The 21,295-nt window shown below is 49.1% G+C and overlaps 1 protein-coding gene and 1 pseudogene across 11 annotated transcripts in view; one reads left to right on the top strand and one right to left on the bottom strand.

The window, feature by feature from the left end:
• The window catches only part of MAP2K4 (mitogen-activated protein kinase kinase 4), a 767,786-nt gene that overhangs the window by 653,821 nt on the left and 92,670 nt on the right, over window positions 1-21,295 (top strand). The window lies entirely within an intron of this gene.
• On the bottom strand, window positions 13-1,425 carry LOC147701947 (uncharacterized; annotated as a pseudogene).

The raw sequence follows: 21,295 nt of genomic DNA on the forward strand, positions 1-21,295 counted from the left end.
GAGCGTAGAACTCTATGAGATAGCCTTGGACAGAATTGAGGACCCAAGGGTCCGCTGTGAGAGTGCGCCACCTGGAAAGAAAAAGAGATTGGAGGAGAAAGGCTTACCTTGGGTATTGGCTTGGCTGTTGTTGCCACGGAAACCTTTTTGTCCACGTCCACGGAAGCCATGACCTTGTTGGGGGTAGAATTGTGGTTTGTAGTCTTGATAGCCGGAATTGGCTGCACCTCTGGAACCTTGGTTTTGATAACCGCGGCCGGAAGAGCGGTTCCTGCCTCTGCCGGCCCTGCCAAAAACCCAAGGGGCGAAGACTTTCTTAATGGAGAATTGGGCTTTGTCCAATGAAGCAAAGGTAGATACATAGCGGCTGAGGTCCTTGACAAGGGAATCACCAAAAAGGAGACCATCCGCCTTAACGCCAGGATCCTGCGATGCCAGATTTGCCAAATTTGGATCTAGTTTAATCAAAAGGCCCTTGCGGCGTTCATGGATAATTGCAGCGTTGGCATTGCCCAAAAGGCAAAAGGATCTTTGAATCCAAAGAGAAATATCCTCAGGGTTGAGGTCAGACCCTTCCAGGCGGCAGTCTCCGCCATATCCAGCACCCGGGCCAAAGGACCAACAACATCTAGTGATTTGTCCTGACAGGTGGACCAAGCTCTGTCCACGCCCTTGCGAGGGTCCTTGCCAAATTTCGAAAAGAAAGTAAGGAGGGGTTGATCAATGGAAGGACTGACAGTGATATGAGAGGGTAGAGAAGGTTTGGGACATTCAGACTTGAGTTTAGCTCTGACAGACTTATCCAGAGGAAGGCGTAGTTTGGATGAGATATAATCACCCACATGGGGAATGGGAAACCATTCTGTGGAATTAGGATGACTAATAGTAGTAGGGTCAAACATAGGGTTGCCCTCCGAGTCAAGGACGGGTTGAGACGCAAAAGCGTCAAGTCTAGGCTTCTTGGGTGAAGGAGGATCATTAATCTGAAAGAGGTCTGCCAGATCGTCAGTGTCACCCATATCATCATCATCATCCGTATCAGGGATGGAGTCAATGACGAGCTTCTTAGGAACCTCCACATTCTTACTCTTGGATTTACTTTTGCCCAGTCTTAAACCCCTCCGTGGAAGGAGGCCTGGGAGGTACCACGCCCTCAGTCAGATGCGAGGACAACTCGCGACTCAGTAGTGACACATTTTTTGAAATAGTAGTGGAAGGAACCAGTTTACGCTTTCTGCTTTCCCCCGCAGAATGGGCCAAAGCCTTGGTCATAAGACTCAGGAGAGAGTTCTCCATGTGCTTAGAAACACGAGACATAGAAGCTTCCACTGCTGTCTCCACAGAAGAATTAATAAAATGAATAAGGTCATGTTTGAAAGATTCACTTTCGTCATTGTCAAGCTCAGGGGAGCTGGAAACCTCCATAGTAAGGTGTAAATGGCAGTGAGGAAGAGGGTTAATTGTAGGAAAGCAAAGTTGGGCATGAGCGTGAGGAAACAACACTCCCCCGAGGGCAGGACCGTGAAGAAACGAAGTTGAGAACACAAAAGCCTCACAGAAGCGCTCCGGTAAAGACGCGGTAAGGCTATGCAGGCTTGAGAGGGAGCGCGCTGCGGGGAGAAACCAACCGCTGATGCGCGCGAGGGGGTGGGGAAACGGGTCTAACCAAGGAACCGGGATAATAGAGAAACGAGCGCGAGCAGCGCTCGAAGGCACAATATAGAAACGAGCGCAAGCAGCGCTCGAGGGGCACCAGTTAGAATATCAAAATACAAGCAAAATTAATATATATAATACAATACACAGCATAATATGAGAGAAACATGTAAAAACGACTCATCTGACTGCGTAGCAGCAAGAAAAGAGGACTACACATGGTCAGATTGGGCCATATTTACTATCCCTGTCGTGATTGGTTTATTGTTTGTTTTTTCCAATCCCATTGGCCAGTAGTTTTCCTGCTGTGCCTTCTGGGTATTGTAGTTACTTGCTTATCTTGCTGCTATTGAAAATAAAGCAAGAAAAAAAGGTATAATAGGAGCCTCCGTTCTTGACATAAAATAACCATTTAGAAGGTGAAGAAAACACACTTGTTTTCTTATATAACCCTCACTCACAGGGGTTGCCCCTTGGTGGCATGCTTCATCATCGGCTCCATCCCATTCCGCTAATTCTATTGGGAAGTGCTCACCACTATTTTTAGAATGTATTAGTTCACTAGTTATGGCACTAATAGGTGGTGTTCAGAATGTATATAAACAGCACGTTAGGAGTACTTTAATATATAGGTGTTGGTTAAAGTATGTTTTCTGCTAAACTTTTGGCAGAGTAACCCTCTCATTATTTATATTGCGGCTATGTAGCATGCAAAGTATTTGTGCGCAATTTTCACCAATAGCACTGCAGGAGTGCTATCAAGGAGGTAGATCCTTGGTCCTGATGAAAAGGCAACGGAATGGCTCGAAACATAACTACCCGTAGGAAGCAGGTACATAGTTATCCACCCTTCCCTCTCCCAGTTTTTAGGTCTCAGCCTGCGTAGGCTGCGCTTGCACAGTCTCGCCGGCGAGATCTTATGTTTCTTAGTGTGGGGCTTAAACACGCCCCTTTTCTCCATTGGCTGGGTACCTAAACGGAGGCCAGCCATTGGAGGAGAGGGGCGTCTGTCCATTTAAGCCACGTCTTTTTGGGATTCGGGGGGGTGTTTTTTAGTTTTTCTCTCCTCTTCCCATTGGCTGGAATTTTACTTTCCAGCCAATGGAAAGAGGAGAGAAAGTAACACGCCCTTGAATCCGAAAATGACTGGGCGTTTCTCTGAGGCATTTCTGCATGACCTCGGAGAAACATGGTGGTATGGAGCGCTCCTCTCTTGTTTACATCTCCTCTTCCCTACCGTTGCCTTTTTTTAAATAAATATAATTTTATTGCCATCTGTATTGTACATGTAACAGCAGCGTGGTGGCATCCTTAGGTTTTTGCAGTTTCGTTTTTGCTCGTTTCGCCAGGCGCAGCGTGCATTTTGGAATTGTAGCTGTCTCGGTTGTCTTGCATCTCCTTGCACGGCCGCAGCCTTTTTTCTCCTGCTGGCGACATGGCCATCTCTACGCCGGTCCAGGGCTCGCGCTCTAGCTCTCGCAGAGGCAGCGTGGCTGGCACCCCTCTCAGTCCCACGCGCCTTTAGCGGATGCAGGAGGAGGAAGAGCTGCGCCACCTCAACGACCGGCTGGCAATCTATATCGACAAGGTGCGCACCCTCGAGTCGGAAAACAGTGGACTCCGGCTGCAGGTGACGAATCGCGAGGAGGTGCGCACCCGCAAGCTCACCGGCCTGCGCCAGCTCTACGAGACAGAATTAGCCGACCCCCGACGTGCGCTCGTCGACACAGCCAAGGAGCGCGCGCAGCTACAGATCGAGCTCAGCACTCTGCGCTCCGGGCACGAGCAACTGCAGAACAGGTGAATTGTTTTTACGAGAGATGATATGTATTGTAAACATGGTGCATCTCTGTACAGTGAGCTTTCATGCAAATATGAGAGTCAAGTGATAAGTATTCAAAATGTTCATTGTACGTATGCGACAAAGAGAACAAGTAGAACTGGAGGTTTGCAACTGCATTGAGCGAAGGGGACTTGATTCAAGCAGTGAGAGTAGACTGTTTGGGTGAGGTAACGCTAGCTGACAATGTTTCATGTGGATCGCTTACATAGTTTGTTTATTTTGTTGTGTGTTCGTTCTTTCCGTTGAGGGATGTCGCACTCTGCAGTATCTCGCATTTCTTGCCTATACATTGTTACTCCATGGGAAGCCTCTTGTTCCAAGCGTAAAGTCAGAGGTGTAGTCTTTGGGCTGCCATGTGTCTATGTGGTGCATTGTTTAATTTTGCTTTTAGGGCGTTACTTAACTCTAAAACAGTGTTTATAAGGAGGACACGGACCCAGTACCCACTAGAGTAACGGTTTCCTCCCTAAAATGTGGAAATGAGCGTGCAACGGATGAATTAGTTCCATTGAATATAATTGTATGTGGTTTGGGTATTTTAGCACTGGAATAAAACCTACGTGCAGCGTCTTCGGTAAGTCACACTTACTGCTTAAAATAAAACATGATTCAGGTCCTTTAAGTTGGCCAGATACCACCTGTTTTGGGATGAACTATTTGTAGTACCAACTGTCCACGTGGGAGGAGGTGAGTTTTGTCCCAGTCTAGCAAAAACGAGGGCCACTGAGTGCACAGCTACTAGGCAGATGAATCGGTGGAAAGAATACAACAAAGCAAAATAAAGGAGACTGTCTGGTCAATTTAGTGGGTGGAATAGCGCACCATAATCTAAGGATGCTTAAAGTTATGTGTGTGTGTGTATATATATCACAGATTCAGAAAAAGCATAACAAATCATCCATTTCTTTATCATAGTTCTCATAAAAAATTTGTAGTACTAACTAGTACTAACTGTCCATCTATAATTTGTCCGGGTGGTGTAAGGAGGACTTTCCCCTGCGTGGTTGTACATACTTGGAATACCAGTGCTTTGTGGTTAGTTCACATTCAGTTGTGCGAAATACTGTTCTGTTGTAAATGTTGTACCGAAACACAAAATTGTGTGCCTTTCCCAACAATTGTGCATTCCAGGAAGGGTGTAACTAAATACGTTTTCACCCTGCTGGGTCATGTTACTACGCAGTTATTTTATGTAAACGCACCTTTGTGTGCCATACCAGCTTTTGTCAACTGAGCCTGAACTGTCATGCGGATTTATTGAGTGCACACGTGTTTCCAGCCAAACACTGGTTGTGCTTGCTGTCAGCAGTTTCTTTTACCGTGCCTGGCAGTTTTTTTGCTAGTATATTGGGATTATATGCTTACAGGAACAGGCAAGGTTAAAGGTATAGAAATGTGGCCTGCTGTATAGTTGTCCGTATGAGAGCTGCTTCGCATATGCTGCACACATAAATTGATCTTTGGCAACTTAATAAAATTGTCACTTCTGTAACATAACCCTGATATTTGTATATGCAAGCAGATAGAATGGGGGGCAACGTAGCAATCCAGAAACCACAGGAGCACCGAGATCTAGGCAGAAGTGGTGTTCCTGGAGCAGGGAAATTCCATAAATAAATTCAGTTTGGTACCCATCGCTGATGTATGTTGTGTTAAAATCTGGTTTCTGCTGTACATTATATGCCGGATTGTGCAGGACACCTGTTCCTTCCTCCCCTAAGTCTCAAAGGGACTGCGGGCATTGGGGTATCGCCCAAGAAGCTACAAGAATGTAAGTCTTGACCAAATTAGAAAGTGGGTACTAGACCTGTGCTCATCCCCGCTCCACACACTTAACCCATATTGCTCCCATTGAATGGGATTCAAACCTTCAACCAGCTACATGCCATCATTTGCCAGTTGCACATGTCTTCTCTGCCCTCCATCCCCCTTTCCACATAGCTTCCTCCTTGACCCTTGACCTTTCTGGTAGGTCGCTCTCCCTCCGCTGCAGAGCCACCAGTGCGAGTGCCATCCTTCTGCTGCCTCCTGCCTGCGGACTCGTGCTCCTGGTGCCCCGCACCTGATCGCCGTTGCTGCTGCTTCCTGCTGCTGTGTGCCTGTGCCCCTGCCCATTCTCTCCTTTCTGTACCCTGTGTGCCTGTGCCCCTGCCCGTTTTCTGTACCCTGTGTGCCTGTGCCCCTGCCTGTTTTTTACTCTGTGCCCTGCAGCTGTGAGCCTGTTCTGTGGCTTCTCCCAGGTTAGCTCATTTTCCTGTGCCCCTGCCCGTTTCCTGTACCCTGTGTGCCTGTGCCCCTGCCTGTTTTTTACTCTGTGCCCTGCAGCTGTGAGCCTGTTCTGTGGCTTCTCCCAGGTTAGCTCATTTTCGCCGATTTTTCCTGCCGCTGCCTCCCCTACCGTCCAGCCCCCCCATGCCCATTCGCTGCCCTGGCAATTCGCCTCCCAGCTGATCCTCCCTCCCCACCTCCCCTTATATGGCGGGCGCGCCGCTGGGGCACCTAAGGCAAGCCCGTCTGCACCCGTCCGCGCCTGGACCGCACCCAGCGCCAAAACCCCTGGCCCTCATGCAACCTGTGATGCCCGCTACGACGCCAACACCCTCATCGCTCTCAACCACGGACGCACCACCAACTGCTACAAGGCCACCCCCAAGCACACCCACGGCCCCTTCACCTGTCAGAACTGCATCTTTTTCTGCATCAGCAACGCCAAGGCACCCACAACAGCGGAACCCAAACAACTGCGATGCATCCTGCTCAACACCTGCACCACACGCAAGCACGCCGTCGAGCTCTTGGAACTACTCACCACCACATCACCTGACGTCGCCTTCTTGACCGAGACATGGATGAACGAAGCCTCCGCCCCAGACATCGCAGTGGCCATCCCCGACGGATACAAGATCTCGTGCAGAGACCGCACAAACGGAGTCGGAGGAGGTATCGCCATAATCCACAAGAACACCATCAAGGTCTCCACAAACACTGACGACACCCTCACCACTGCCGAACACATGCACTTCAAGATCAACCCGGACCCCAAACCACCCTCAGAGGCACCCTCGTCTACAGACCACCCGGCCCAAGTCCCCAATTCTGCAACTCCATATACTTCATCAGCACGCTCGCACTGACCTCCACCAACTACATCCTTCTCGGCGACCTGAAATACCATCTAGAAAATAACGACCGCAATTCCTCCACCCTGGTCGACAACCTCACCACCCTCGGACTGAAACAGATCGTCACAACCTCGACCCACATCGCCGGCCACACGCTCGATGCCATCTTCACCACCAGCCCGCACGTTGCCTTCAGCCACTCTTCCAAACTCACCTGGACCGACCACCACAGCGTCCACTTCACCTTCCAGTAACCCGTCACTCACCACCGCACCCTACTGATCCCCCGCCAACGCTGGGGCAAAGTCACCAAGGAACTTCTAGAAACACACCTTGCACTCAACCCACCAACCAGCCCCACCGACCCCGAGAATGGGGCCCGCACCCTCAGACTCTGGATGGAGGACTGCGCTAACACCGTAGCACCAATGAGACAACCCACCAAAAGAGACACCAGCCGGTTTACCCCGGAGCTCCTGGCCTTCAAGCGCACCTGCCGGAAACTCAAAAAAACCTGGCTCAACGATAGAACGCCTGCCAACCGCACAGCCCACAAAAACGCCACTCGCAACCATCACCACCTCATCAGGACCACCAAAAGAGCCTTGTTCAAAGACCGCCTTGACAACAACAGCAAAGAGCTCTTCAACATCGTGAAAGAACTCTCCAATCCTAGCCCCTGCACCAACGACATTCCTCCATCGCAAGCCCTGTGCGACACCCTCGCTGCCTTCTTCCACCGCAAGATCACCGACATCCACAACTGCTTCAACCCCCTACGACGAACACTCCGAACCCCACCGTCCACGACCCTCTGACCACATGGACCAACGTGAGCACCGAAGACATATTCAAGACCATGAGCACCATCCACTCAGGCTCCCCGTCTGATCCTCTTCCCCACCACATCGCAAACAAAGCCGACAGCCTCATCGCACCCCACCTGCGTAACATCATCAACCTCTCCTTCGAAACCGCTACCTTCCCGGAGAGCTGGAAGCACGCAGAGATCAACGCCCTCCTGAAAAAACCCAAGGAGGACCCGAGCGACCTCAAGAGCTTCCGGCCCATCTCCCTGCTCCCGTTCCCAGCGAAAGTCATGTAAAAAAATCATCAACATCCAGCTCACCGGCTACCTAGAAGACAACAACATCCTGGACCCCTCCCAGTCACGCTTCCGCAGCAACCACAGCACCATAACCGCCCTCATTGCCGCCACAGACGACATCAGAATCCTACTCGACAACGGCGAGACAGCAGCCCTCATCCTCTTGGACCTCTCTGCCACCTTCGACACAGTCTGCCACCACACACTTCGTACTCGCCTCCACGACGCTGGGATCAGAGACAAGGCCCTGGATTGGACCAACTCCTTCCTCAACGACAGAACCCAGAGAGTCCTCCTCCCCCCGTTCCAATCCGGAACCACCAAAACCATCTGCGGCGTCCCGCAGGGATCCTCCCTCAGCCCGATGCTGTTCAACGTCTACATGGCTTCCCTTGCTCGCATCACCAGACTGCACAACCTCAACATAATCTCCTACGCCGATGACACGCAGCTGATCCTCTCCCTCACCAAGGACCCCCCCTCACTGCAAAATCCAACCTGCACCAGGTTATGAAGGCCGTCGCCGATTTGATGGAGGCAAGCCGGCTCAAGCTAAACACGGACAAGACGGAGATCCTCATCCTTGGGCCCAACCCCTCAGCGTGGGACGACTCCTGGTGGCCTGCATCACTAGGAACTCCCCCCCCCCCCCCCCCCCCACCCCCCTGGCACCAATCAACCACGCACGCAACCTAGGGGTCATCCTCGACTCCAAGCTCAGCATGACCAACCAAGTCAACGCAGTCTCCTCCTCCTGCTTCCACACCATCGGTATGCTCCTCAAGATCTACAGATGGATCCCGGCGGACACACGGAAAACCTTCACCATGCCCTCGTCAGCAGCCGACTTGACTACGGAAACGCCCTCTACGCCGATGCCCCGTCCAAACTCATCAACAGACTCCAAATAATCCAGAATGCCTCAGTACGTCTGATCCTTGACGTCTTACGCCAGGACCACATCACCCCGCACCTGAAAGACCTGCACTGGCTCTCCGTCGACAAAAGAATCACATTCAAACTCATGATCCACACACACAAAGCACTCCACAAGACCGTCCCAGCATATCTCAACAACAGAATTGCCTTCTAAGTACCCAACAGGAAACTCCGCTCCACCGACCTTTCTCTTGCCGCCGTCCCGCGCATCCACAGAACCACTTCTGGGGGCAGATCCTTCTCTAACCGCGCCGCCAAGACCTGGAACGCCCTCCCCCTCCCACGCCGTCCCCCTCCACCTACGACAGACCGCAGACCTCCCCGCCTTCAGAAGACTGCTCAAAACCTGGCTCTTCGACCACTAGCTGCAGCTCCTTCCCCCACCCTACCCCACCCCCAAACCACCCTCCCCCAGCGCCTTGAGACCCTAACGGGTAAGTAGTGCGCTTTACAAATCCCCTGATTGATTGATGGTCAAAGGCCTTGGCATTTCTCCCCTCATGCCAGCACTTGCCAGGTACATTGGATGAAACTACTTGTGTGGGTGTATGAATTCCTTCCTGCCCATGCAACTCCTCCCAATAGAAATAGACGTGAGGGTAGGTTGAGATAATCACGTGTGTTGCTCCTGAGGGGAGTAATCAGCAATTAGAATATTCACCAGAAAGATAGTTACTGAAGGGAAGTAATGCATTTGAGTTGTGTCAAACTTCAGGGGAGTGGTGAATTTGCTACTATATATCCTATGGTAGATGTCCTCAACGTTTTGTAAACAATAATCAACATTTGTCATTCGACATGGCAAGCAACATCTTCACTACAAAGTAACATATGGGTGTAGATTTGTGTGTAAAATTACACACGAACAAGCACTAAAGAGCATTGTATACAAAATGTAAGACCTAAAAATGAGCATCAATTAACTACTTTAGGGAACGTTTAGATTAGAGATCAAACAGTAGACAAAAACAGTTTGAATTGGGAAGATTTAGAATAGTATATTGGCAACAATCTTAATTGGAGCCCCCCAGCATGCCTGTACACGCAGACACAACCACCACTCGCCTCATAGCCACTGAACCACCTCTCGCCTCATAGCCACTGAACCACCTCTCGCCTCAAAGCCACTCAACCACCATTCACCTCAAAGCCACTCAACCACCACTCGCCTCAAAGCCACTCAACCACCACTCGCCTCAAAGCCACTCAACCACCACTCGCCTCAAAGCCACTCAACCACCACTCGCCTCAAAGACACTCAACCACCACTCGCCTCAAAGACACTCAACCACCACTCGCCTCAAAGACACTCAACCACCACTCACCTCACTGACACACAGCCACCATTGACCTATCTGACATACAGCCACCATTCACCTCACTACCCCTGCAACATTCACATCATCACACTGTCACTATTCTCCTCACTGCCATGTAGCCACCGGTTAGAGATGTGGCTTAACAGCTAGAACGGCCGACAGTCACCGCACACCTCACGTACACACATCCACCCCCACCTCACTGCCATGCAATCAAAACTCACATCGCTGCCACACAGCTAATACTCACCACAAGCCATCACTCACCTCACTCCCACGCAGCTTTCTAATGTGGTACAAGAGACGCTCAGAGCACAGGTCCGTGATTGTTAGATTTGAGAATTTCCTATTGACAACTGTACAATTTTTAAAATATTAAAAACTGGAATTACAAGTTAAAAAAAATGCTCCAATGCAACTAATAAACAGTAAGACACCCTACGAAAATGAATCAAGTTAATTGTAATATTCTATTGTTAAAGCCTGACTGTTCTGAGAAGCTCATAACTTGAGGCAGAAGAAGTAGCAATGGAAATGCAGACAAGGCCTGTGTTCCTCTGCAGGCAAAATGCATCTTCTCCGCAGAATCTCCAGTGCAATATTACACGGCGGTGAGCGAACGCTGTGACTCTAGCAGCTTCTTGCTCAGCAGCTCTGCTCATTTCACCACATCCTGCTGCGTTAAAGGGATTTTTGCCTATGGCGTGGGGATATGAACTAATTTGCACAGAATCTCTGGGCAGTGAGCAAACGTCGTAACTAGATTCAAAACTATTGTAAACATATATAGGCTAATTTCTTAGTCTTATCTATACCACAATCTATTGTGCGCCCTGAATTAGGTCCTAAAAGCAGCGTGTTTTGGCTCTGTGTGTGTGTGTGGCTCTTTGTGTGTGTGTGTGTGTGTGTGTGGCTCTTTGTGTGTGTGTGAGTGGCTCTGTGTGTGTGTGGCTCTGTGCGTGTGTGTGTCTCTGTGCGTGTGTGTGGCTCTGTGTGTGTGTGGCTCTGTGTGTGTGTGGCTCTGTGTGTGTGTGGCTCTGTGCGTGTGTGTGTGTGGCTATGTGGGTGTGTGTGGCTCTGCGTGTGGCTCTGTGCGTGTGTGGCTCTGTGCGTGTGTGGCTCTGTGCCTGTGGCTGTGTGTGTGTGTGTGGCTATGTGTGTGCGTGGCTCTGTGTGTGTGTGTGTGTGTGGCTCTGTGTGTGTGGCTCTGTGTGTGTGTGTGTGTGTGTGTGTGTGTGTGTGTGTGTGGCTCTGTGTGTGTGTGGCTCTGTGTGTGTATGGCTCTGTGTGTGTATGTGGCTCTGTGTGTGTGTGGCTCTGTGTGTGTGGCTCTGTGTGTGTGGCTCTGTGTGTGTGGCTCTGTGTGTGTGGCTCTGTGTGTGTGGCTCTGTGTGTGTGACTCTGTGCGTGGGGGGCTCTGTGTGTGTGTGGCTCTGTGTGTGTATGGCTCTGTGTGTGTATGTGGCTCTGTGTGTGTGTGGCTCTGTGTGGGGGGCTCTGTGTGTGTGGCTCTGTGTGTGTGGCTCTGTGTGTGTGGCTCTGTGTGTGTGGCTCTGTGTGTGTGACTCTGTGCGTGGGGGGCTCTGTGTGTGTGGCTCTGTGTGTGTGGCTCTGTGTGTGTGGCTCTGTGTGTGTGTGGCTCTGTGTGTGTGTGGCTCTGTGTGTGTGTGGCTCTGTGTGTGGCTCTGTGTGTGGGGATGTGTGTGTGTGTGGCTCTCTGTGTGTGTGTGGCTCTGTGTGTGTGTGTGTGTGTGGCTCTCTCTGTGTGTGTGTGTGTGGCTCTGTGTGTGTGTGTGTGTGTGTGTGTGGCTCTCTCTGTGTGTGTGTGTGTGTGTGTGTGTGTGTGTGTGTGTGGCTCTCTGTGTTTGTGTGTGTGTGTGTGTGTGTGGCTCTCTGTGTGTGTGTGTGTGGGGATGTGTGTGTGTGTGGCTCTCTGTGTGTGTGTGGCTCTGTGTGTGTGTGTGTGTGTGGCTCTCTCTGTGTGTGTGTGTGTGGCTCTGTGTGTGTGTGTGTGTGTGTGTGTGTGTGTGTGTGTGGCTCTCTGTGTGTGTGTGTGTGTGTGTGTGTGTGGCTCTCTGTGTGTGTGTGTGTGTGTGTGTGTGTGTGTGTGTGTGTGTGTGTGTGTGTGTGTGTGTGGCTCTCTGTGTTTGTGTGTGGGTGTGTGTGTGTGTGTGTGTGTGCAAATGCAATAGGTCTCGCATTTGCGAGAGATTAAGCTATTGGCATTGTAAATGACAATGCCATTTATTTATCTGTTTTCAAAACCAACACATAAATAATAATGTTGTCATTTACAATTCCAATAGCTCTAACTTTTGCAAAGGCGAGAGCGATGCATTTTAAATGCTTGTTAATTATACTGACTAGAGACCAGAATAAATGTTAGTTGAACACAAGCCAGGTATTTATAAGGTTTTGTTTTCTTTCCACATCGAATAAACCCCCACACCCATTCCTATTATCAACACCATATTAATATGTCTATAAGTGCTCCCACGTAATTCGTAGGTCGCAGCAAGCCTCGTTCTCAGTGGAAAGGGATGGACCCGATGATAAAGCATGCCACTAATGGGCAACCCCGGTGGGTGAGTGTTATATCAGAAATCCTTGTAGAGTGTTATTTCGCACCAAACTGAGTGGCTACCTATATTTTGGTTACTCATTAGTAGGAGGACGAGCCTCCCTGTTCCTCTTTCTCCCTTTCATTTTTTGTAGCATCCTCTAAGAAGAACATCTGAACATGTCAAGTAGTAAGATCTTCCGCTCTCTGAGCACAGTCCAGTCTTTTGTGTCCGTCTTGTGTTCCTTCCAAGCTACCATAAGCTCCACCCCATTCTCCTCCTGCATTTCTTCCCACATGTGGTGCAGTGTCCTTAATGATCTTTTCCATGCCTCCCACATCTATGATGAGTTCATAGTCACCCCTATGATCTTGGTAGATAACAAGTTCTTGAATTAGGGAAATATCCGGTTCTAGAGAGGATGTGCAGAAATGCAGCCATTCATCTTTCCCATCACCCCCGACTCCTCTGGCTATCAACATGTCTTTCACAGATTATTCTCTCTCACCTCTTAAGTGCTCCATTTCTCTGTGGGGGATCTGCCACCTTCACGCTTTATCTCAGATATGCTCATTTCCTTCCATGTCTCGATTGGTCTGCTGGTCCTCCAGACGAAAGGTAACCAGCTTGATTCACTTGTATGAGCGAGACTTAACCAGCAACAGGTCCACTCAGACGTAGCCTGTTAATGCTTCAAGGTTAGCCCAAAGTCACTCTTTGTTGTTAGCCAGTCTTGACTTTGGGCTCCGCTAAACACTGAGGCAGTTAATCCGAATTGTCTGTGCACTTGGCTCCCTGCTCGCACTTGTAAAAACAACTATGGCTGGACCAGTCAGTGTAAAAATTGCAAAAGTGCAGAACTGGTCACAGAACTGAGCTGCTGGAATACACAAAGATTGTCTGCAACTTGAGCATAAGGATGGGACGCAAACGTCCAGTTAGTTTGCCAAGATTCCCTGACCAGAAGCCTGGGACTTTCACACTTATGGTGACAAAGAGATTCAGTAGAGCTCTAGGGTTCGGAAACTGACCACCAGCCCCCTTTGCCAGGTTTGGGACCAGTAACCCTGTGAACATTTGACTGGCCTGCCAGGAGGAGCTGCTTACATCCTACTTTGAGGTAGAAAGCGGGATGGTAGCTCTTGCATGAATAAGGCTCTGGGCAGTAGATGCAGAGGCTATGAGGAGCTCAGGTGAGGGAAAGCATCAACATAGCAATAACACAGGGTGCAACTTACACTGAGATACGAGTGAGGTCTGGAAGCCAGGATGTGTTTCTCCTGCATGACACCTTTGACTAGAGTTGCTTTAAAAAAACACAACTACCAGATGCTGCTAGACTCAAAAGAAACTCAATACCCGGGAAGAGAAGAAGATAGTCAGAGGAGTGTCACCACTGTGACATTTATCAGGCACCTGCTTGTTTGGGAGTGGGGAGGTTGTTAAACAGGCCAGTGGAGAAGTGTGGCTCAACGGTTAGAGGCGGCAGACCCGGAGGCAGAGGTCGGCCCAGGACCAGGGTTCAATTCCCGACGCGGCCGGGTGCAGGACCAATGTCAGCGGGCCCGATAAATCTCACCTCTGAGCCACTCTAACCATGGGGTCCCACGCTGCAACTCTGGGCAATAGCTTGCTTAATCTCCACTCCGGCCCCATCACCGCCGGGGATGCCTGGCTGCACCTTGGGGATGGTCAGTAAAGGGACCATCTCACAGGGAAAGCCAGGACGGGTTCCCCAGTGGTACAGCGCTGGGACGCCTCAGGGTAACCACACGCTCTATAAATCCAACATTCATTCATTCAAATGCAAAGGATTGCTGCTGAAAACGTTAAAACGTGCATCACACGTGAATACACTTAGTCACAAGTTCTGTTACAAGAAGAACATAGGATAAAAGTCAACGTTTTGCATTCCAGTTTACTTGTCCCATTTGTTCTCCACTGAGGACTACAGTGATATCCAGCCCTGTATGCTTTGGTCTTACATGCTATCTGCAGGTCTGTGGCTGCAATCTGTCTACGATGATTGATTGATTTCGTAGACTGACTGCAGAGAACCATGTGTATTGCCTGTTCTTCAAATACTTTATTTGTACTCTGAAAGCTCAGTTGGTCCTTGCACTTCCTACAGAGATCTGTCTAATTTGTGCAATATCGTGACGCCAATGAGGAAGCTCTCTGAGGTAAAGCACTTAATGAAGAGTTTTAACATATTGGCCATTACTTTCCGATCCTAGCTACATAGATAAGTGGGTTAATTCACCTCCTGCAGCGTATAACATATGTAAAATATTCCAATAAATATAGGATAGCTGGGGCCCAGATTGTAGAACATACTGTGACCAATATATAAAATTGCAGGCTTCTCACATTATGAAGATTCTATACTCCAAGTTTGTACGTAGGTCATATATTTTATATACAGTTCTTTGTGAACAATATTGGTGTATGTCTGGCAAAATAGATAAAGAAAATTCCCTTTTTTTTAAGCATGCTTCAACACTTGCCGCCACACGCACTCTTCAACCCACAGGGCCATTTCCATTGCCTTCGAAATTGCTGTTCCTATTTTCATACACTTCAACCACTGATCCATAATGGGCATACACTGAATATTAAACTCTGCCTCTCCACAGATGGCTTATGCCAGAGGTCCTCAAACGTTTTGCTCTGGGCCACATACCAAAAATATTTATAAGTCATGCCCCCTGCAAAACTTTATGGTAATACTTCGGGGAGTCTGAGGGGCAGAACTAAGAGCATGGGGAGAGGCTCATGCGACAATTTCAAGGATCAGTAGCTCGCAAACCACACTAACTATGAAACTTCTAAAAGAGAAACTACACATCAAACTGAAATAGACGAAAGAACACTACTACCATTAATTAGTGAGCTCCACCTACTCCTGGGTCCTAATGCAACTGCACCTTTTCCAGTATTAGGGTGTCTTTCATATATTCACATGCCTGAATCATTCCCCGTCGTCGGAGTGGGAGTCCCAGGGTACATAAAAAAGCAATATTATGCAATAATATCCTTGGAAAAACTTGGTAATAACCAACCAGGAAGTAAAGTAGCTCAAGCTACAAGAGTAAAAACTTCCACACTCGTGACTATCCTAGTCATTTTGTATAGTCCAAACTGCAGCCAATCAGGACAGTGCCCCCTCGTCGACTGCAGGCTCTCGACCACTGTGAGTTTCATCGATGGTAAATTTAGTCGACAGTTTGCCTCGTCAATGGTAGGCTCATCTACGGTAGGCTCGTCGACGGTAGGCTCGTCGACGGTAGGCTCGTCGACGGTAGCCTCGTCGACGGTAGCCTCGTCGACGGTAGCCTCGTCGACGGTAGCCTCGTCGACGGTAGCCTCGGTCGACGGTGGGCCTGGTCGACGGTGGGCCTGGTCGATGGTGGGCCTCGTCGATGGTGGGCCTCGTCGACGGTAGGCTCGTCGACGGTGAGCTTTGTAGACGGTAGGCTCGTCGACAGTGAGCTCTCGGAAGACTGTGAGCTCCGTAGACTGTGAGCTCCGTAGACTGTGAGCTCCGTAGACTGTGGGCTCCGTAGACTGTGGGCTCCGTGGACTGTGGGCTCCGTGGACTGTGGGCTCCGTAGACTGTGGGCTCCGTAGACGTTGAGCTTCGCCAACATTCAGCTTCGTCGCCAGTTGGCTTCGTTGACGGATGACCCTGTCAACTGTTGGATTCGTCGACGGTTGAGCCCGTTGACAATTGGTTTCACGCACTGTTGACTTTTATGTACTGTGCTTTTGTAGACAATTTATTTCCTCGACAGCAGCTTTCCGCTACATCCACGTGATGGCGTGATGGCTTTTTACTTACGCCATTATTCTTCTTGGGCAGCACATAGCCGTATGAAAATGTTTATTCTTCAGATCAGAATTATGTATTTCTGACAGCGAGGCTGCCACAGCCTGTACCATGGCGAGATTACGTCTTCTCTTACAACTGGATTTCTATTTCATTCATCTCCGGTGAATATTGGTGTTTTTCCCCTCCTTATGAAGAGAGCGCCGAATCGCTTTCACTTTTCCCCGCGTCCTGAGGGAAGAGGTCTGTTTTTCTCTATGATTTAAAAAAAAAAAAATACACAGAAATAAGTTTAAGTTCCTATCATAGACTTTATTTAGCAAGAAGGTGTTAAACTCATGCAGAGGCCAAACTCTCTGCCGGCGTTTTTTTTTCCACGCCTTGACAAGAAATGTGATGCTCCAGACTATTCACCTGCTTGTCTAGTCTCTCAGCCTAACCCTGACTCCGTCATTACTCAGGCGGCACAGCAATAATCTTGCAATCCAGTTGGGCAGGTATGCCGCCAGATGTGCTCTGACGTGTTGGCGCTGGTAGAATTTATTCCAGAATCCTCCAAGCCTCACACTTTGAAGATCCTGCAGAAGAGAGAGAGAGACAGAGAGAGAAGTGCATCAGAAATAATACACTGTGCAGCAGACATTGCGTGTACAGGTTTTTCGACAGCTCGCAATAGGGGCAGTCTGGCAAAGACAATTTTGCTTTAATGCTACGTCTTTCGCAAAGAGGTTCAAACTTAAATACTTCACTTGCCTTTTCATAGAGGATCCCTCTCTGGCAAGCATATTGATGAGGCACTGCAGACCATCTTAAAGGACACAGATACTGCCCGCACACTCGGGTCTCTCCAGTATAGAATCGCAGCCTTTTCGTGGTGCCGAGGACTTAGTTCCATGTCCTATTTTCAAGGGAGTTCCATCCAGTATTGGCTCCTACAATCAGAACCAACAGCGTTACTCAAATCGAACGAAGTCACATAGGCAAAGTACCAACAGGTCCTACATAGAAAATCATCTACAGCTGAGGCAACTCTTCTAAGAAACAATGGATTACCTTGGAGCCCATCTATATTCCCTCCAAAAACGTCGGAGGTCTAATCTCTCACTTTTGTTCCAATTGGTCAAACGGTGACAGAGGACCGTTGGGTTTTTTAAACGTCAGGTCCAAGGGCACACTGTAGAATTTGTCAAATTTCCCTCTTTCTACACTTCCAAAGGGACCTCCACCTCCTCATCTACGGGAGTCGTTTGCACAAGTGTCTATATGGATACAAACCGGGACCGTCGGAGTGGTTCCGAATCTCCAACAGAGTTAGGGTTTACGCTCAGTTCCTCATCAACAAGCAAATCAGGAAAGTAGCGCCTGATTTTCGATCTTTGCGCAAACTTTACAGATGTTGTACCTCAAGAAAGTCCTAAAGTTCCTATGCCAGAACGACTTTATAACTACACTCAACCTCCAGGATGTCTATTTTCTTGTGCCAATCCTTCCTAAGTTCAAAGTGGCTACGCTTTACAATAGACACAAAACATTTTCAATTAAAGTCCTACCTTTTGGACTTAGTTCCGCCCCACGTGTCTTTACGGAGATCCTAGCACCAGTGGCAGCTTATGTACGTCTGCAAGGCATACAAATTTATCATTACTGAGACAATTGTATAAAGACTCGCTCTTATTTATAAGCAGTCCAGCACACCCAGACTTGTCAGTTACTTTTTCAAAACCTGTTTTTCAATAAATCATGACAAGTCCCAACTAGTCCTAGCTCCGATATGAACATTTCTCGGAGCATCAATCAATACACTCCTAGTAAAGGTGTTTGTCTCACACGAACAACGGGCCTGAAGCTCCCATTTGGTGGTTCTTCTACGTACAAAAAGGTCCGTTTCAGTAGATCCTCAGTCATTCCTGGCCACGGCCTCCACCTGCATCCCGTTGGTTCCCAACTACAGATTACACATGAGAAAAATGCTAGAGGAGCTAGACAAGCAGTGTTTGCAAGTCTCCAGTTCATTCGAAGATCTCATTCAAATCACTCCTCGGATGCGAGAGGCCTTTTATTTGGTGGGTACAAGAAAGAAATTTGTAGAAGGGGAGTGCATTCCTTCAAGAGGCTCCAAATTACACAATCTCCACAGACTCATCCCTTGAGGGTTGGGGAGCACATCTTCAAGGTCTGAAGGTCAGCGGGAAATGGAGCCCTCAAGAAAAGGCTTGGCACATCAATCTGCTAGAGCTAAGTGCCATCTTCTTAGCCCTCAAATCCTTTCATGCAATTCTTCAAGGGGCCACAGTATTGGTTCGGACAGACAATACTACAAGTATGCATCACTTAAACAAACAGGGAGGAACTAGGTTGGTTCTTCTATCTCAGGAAGCCCAAGACACATGGGTTTGGGCGATATGACTCTGGGTCAATCTCTTGGCTGTTCATGTGCCGGGAGTTGCAAATGTGCTGGCGGACACCCTCAGCAGGTCAACGGTGTCCAACCACGAATGGGAACTGCAAAAGCCAACAGCGGATGGAATCTTCCAGCCGTGGGGTCATCCTGATCTGGACCTCTTTGCGACCAAGAAAAATAGCTAATGCCTGTTCTTTGCAAACTGGCATCCCCACAGGGACTCTCAGGGGAATGCGTTTTCGATCGACTGGTCTCAAATAAAGGCTTACGCCTTTCCTCCGATACCGTTGGCTCCCAGAGTTCTCCGGAAGATGAAGAAAGAGCTGTGTCGCTTGATTCTCATCTCCCCCAGTTGGCCTCGCCAGTACTGGTTCACCGAACTTCTTCTCCTTTCAGAGTGCGCTCCAATACAGTTTCGACCATACCGACTCTCCTCTCCATTCAGAATGGTCAAATTTGCCATCCGTATCCGGCTTCTCTAAAAATAACAACTTGGCGCATGAGCTCCTTGAATTCGCTCATCTGAATATCGGGTTGTAAGGAGGTACTGGCTAATGCGCGAGCACCTGCTACAATAAAGACATACAGACTTAAATGGAAAAGATTCTGCATTTGGTGTCAATCTGCTGGGGTTCACCCATTTCATGCAACGCTGGACCAGAAATTACTTTTTTTCTTGCACTTAGCAAGATCAGGCTTATCTCATGCAACGTTGAAGGTCTTTTTGGCAGCTATTTCAAGGTACCGTCAGGATGGGTCCACCTCTCTTTATTCTTCAAGAATACAACAGTTCTTTAAGGGACTATTCAGAATGTTTCCTCCTGTACGTCGTCCGCCTCCATCATGGCATTTTAATGTATTATTAGCGCAGCTCATGCGCCACCCATTTGAGCCAATTCACAGGGTGTATTTCAAATTCCTAACATGGAATGTTTCTCTTTTGCTAGCGAAGAGTCAATGATGTTCAAGATTTCACCGTCCATTCACCTTTCTTACAATTCAGGTCCAATTCTGTGGTGCTACGTACAAGCCCAAAGTTTATATCTAAGGTCCCTTCTGGTTTTCACCTGAACGAACCAGTCATCTTAAAGATGTTTTTTCCTATTCCGCAATCGCCTGCGGAGAGGGCATTACATGCTCATGACATCAGAAGATGTTTTAGAATTCTATTTACAAAGTACCTCTGACATTCGCAAATCCGATCAACTATTTGTTGCCTATGGAAATATACGGCAAGGACAAGCAGTGTCTAAACAAACCATAGCTAGATGGATTTCTGCAGTTATTGACTTTTGCCATCTACAATCTGGAAGACCTTTACAGACAACTCCAAGAGTTCACTCTAAAAGAGCTGTTTCTTCCTCGACTGCTGTTTTCGCTGGAGTTCCTCGTCAGCAAATCTGCAGAGCAGCGACTTGGTCCAGCAGACAGACATACTTTCACCAAGCATTATTGTTTGGATGCTGCCAGCTAGGCTGATACGTGAGTGGGTCAAGCGGTTCTACGCAATCTTTTCAGATAAGATGAGCCTCTGTTTTCCCTCCTCCTCTGTACTATTTTCCAGACGCTTATTCCATGCCTATATTGGGTGCATTCTCATGTGATTGCAAGTTTTTTCATGCATGGACCGCACCCAGCGCCAAAACCCCTGGCCCTCATGCAACCTGTGATGCCCGCTACGACGCCAACACCCTCATCGCTCTCAACCACGGACGCACCACCAACTGCTACAAGGCCACCCCCAAGCACACCCACGGCCCCTTCACCTGTCAGAACTGCATCTTTTTCTGCATCAGCAACGCCAAGGCACCCACAACAGCGGAACCCAAACAACTGCGATGCATCCTGCTCAACACCTGCACCACACGCAAGCACGCCGTCGAGCTCTTGGAACTACTCACCACCACATCACCTGACGTCGCCTTCTTGACCGAGACATGGATGAACGAAGCCTCCGCCCCAGACATCGCAGTGGCCATCCCCGACGGATACAAGATCTCGTGCAGAGACCGCACAAACGGAGTCGGAGGAGGTATCGCCATAATCCACAAGAACACCATCAAGGTCTCCACAAACACTGACGACACCCTCACCACTGCCGAACACATGCACTTCAAGATCAACCCAGACCCCAAACCACCCTCAGAGGCACCCTCGTCTACAGACCACCCGGCCCAAGTCCCCAATTCTGCAACTCCATATACTTCATCAGCACGCTCGCACTGACCTCCACCAACTACATCCTTCTCGGCGACCTGAAATACCATCTGGAAAATAACGACCGCAATTCCTCCACCCTGGTCGACAACCTCACCACCCTCGGACTGAAACAGATCGTCACAACCTCGACCCACATCGCCGGCCACACGCTCGATGCCATCTTCACCACCAGCCCGCACGTTGCCTTCAGCCACTCTTCCAAACTCACCTGGACCGACCACCACAGCGTCCACTTCACCTTCCAGTAACCCGTCACTCACCACCGCACCCTACTGATCCCCCGCCAACGCTGGGGCA

Source organism: Lissotriton vulgaris, chromosome 7 (genome assembly GCF_964263255.1).
Source record: "Lissotriton vulgaris chromosome 7, aLisVul1.2, whole genome shotgun sequence".
Lineage (NCBI taxonomy): Eukaryota > Metazoa > Chordata > Amphibia > Caudata > Salamandridae > Lissotriton > Lissotriton vulgaris.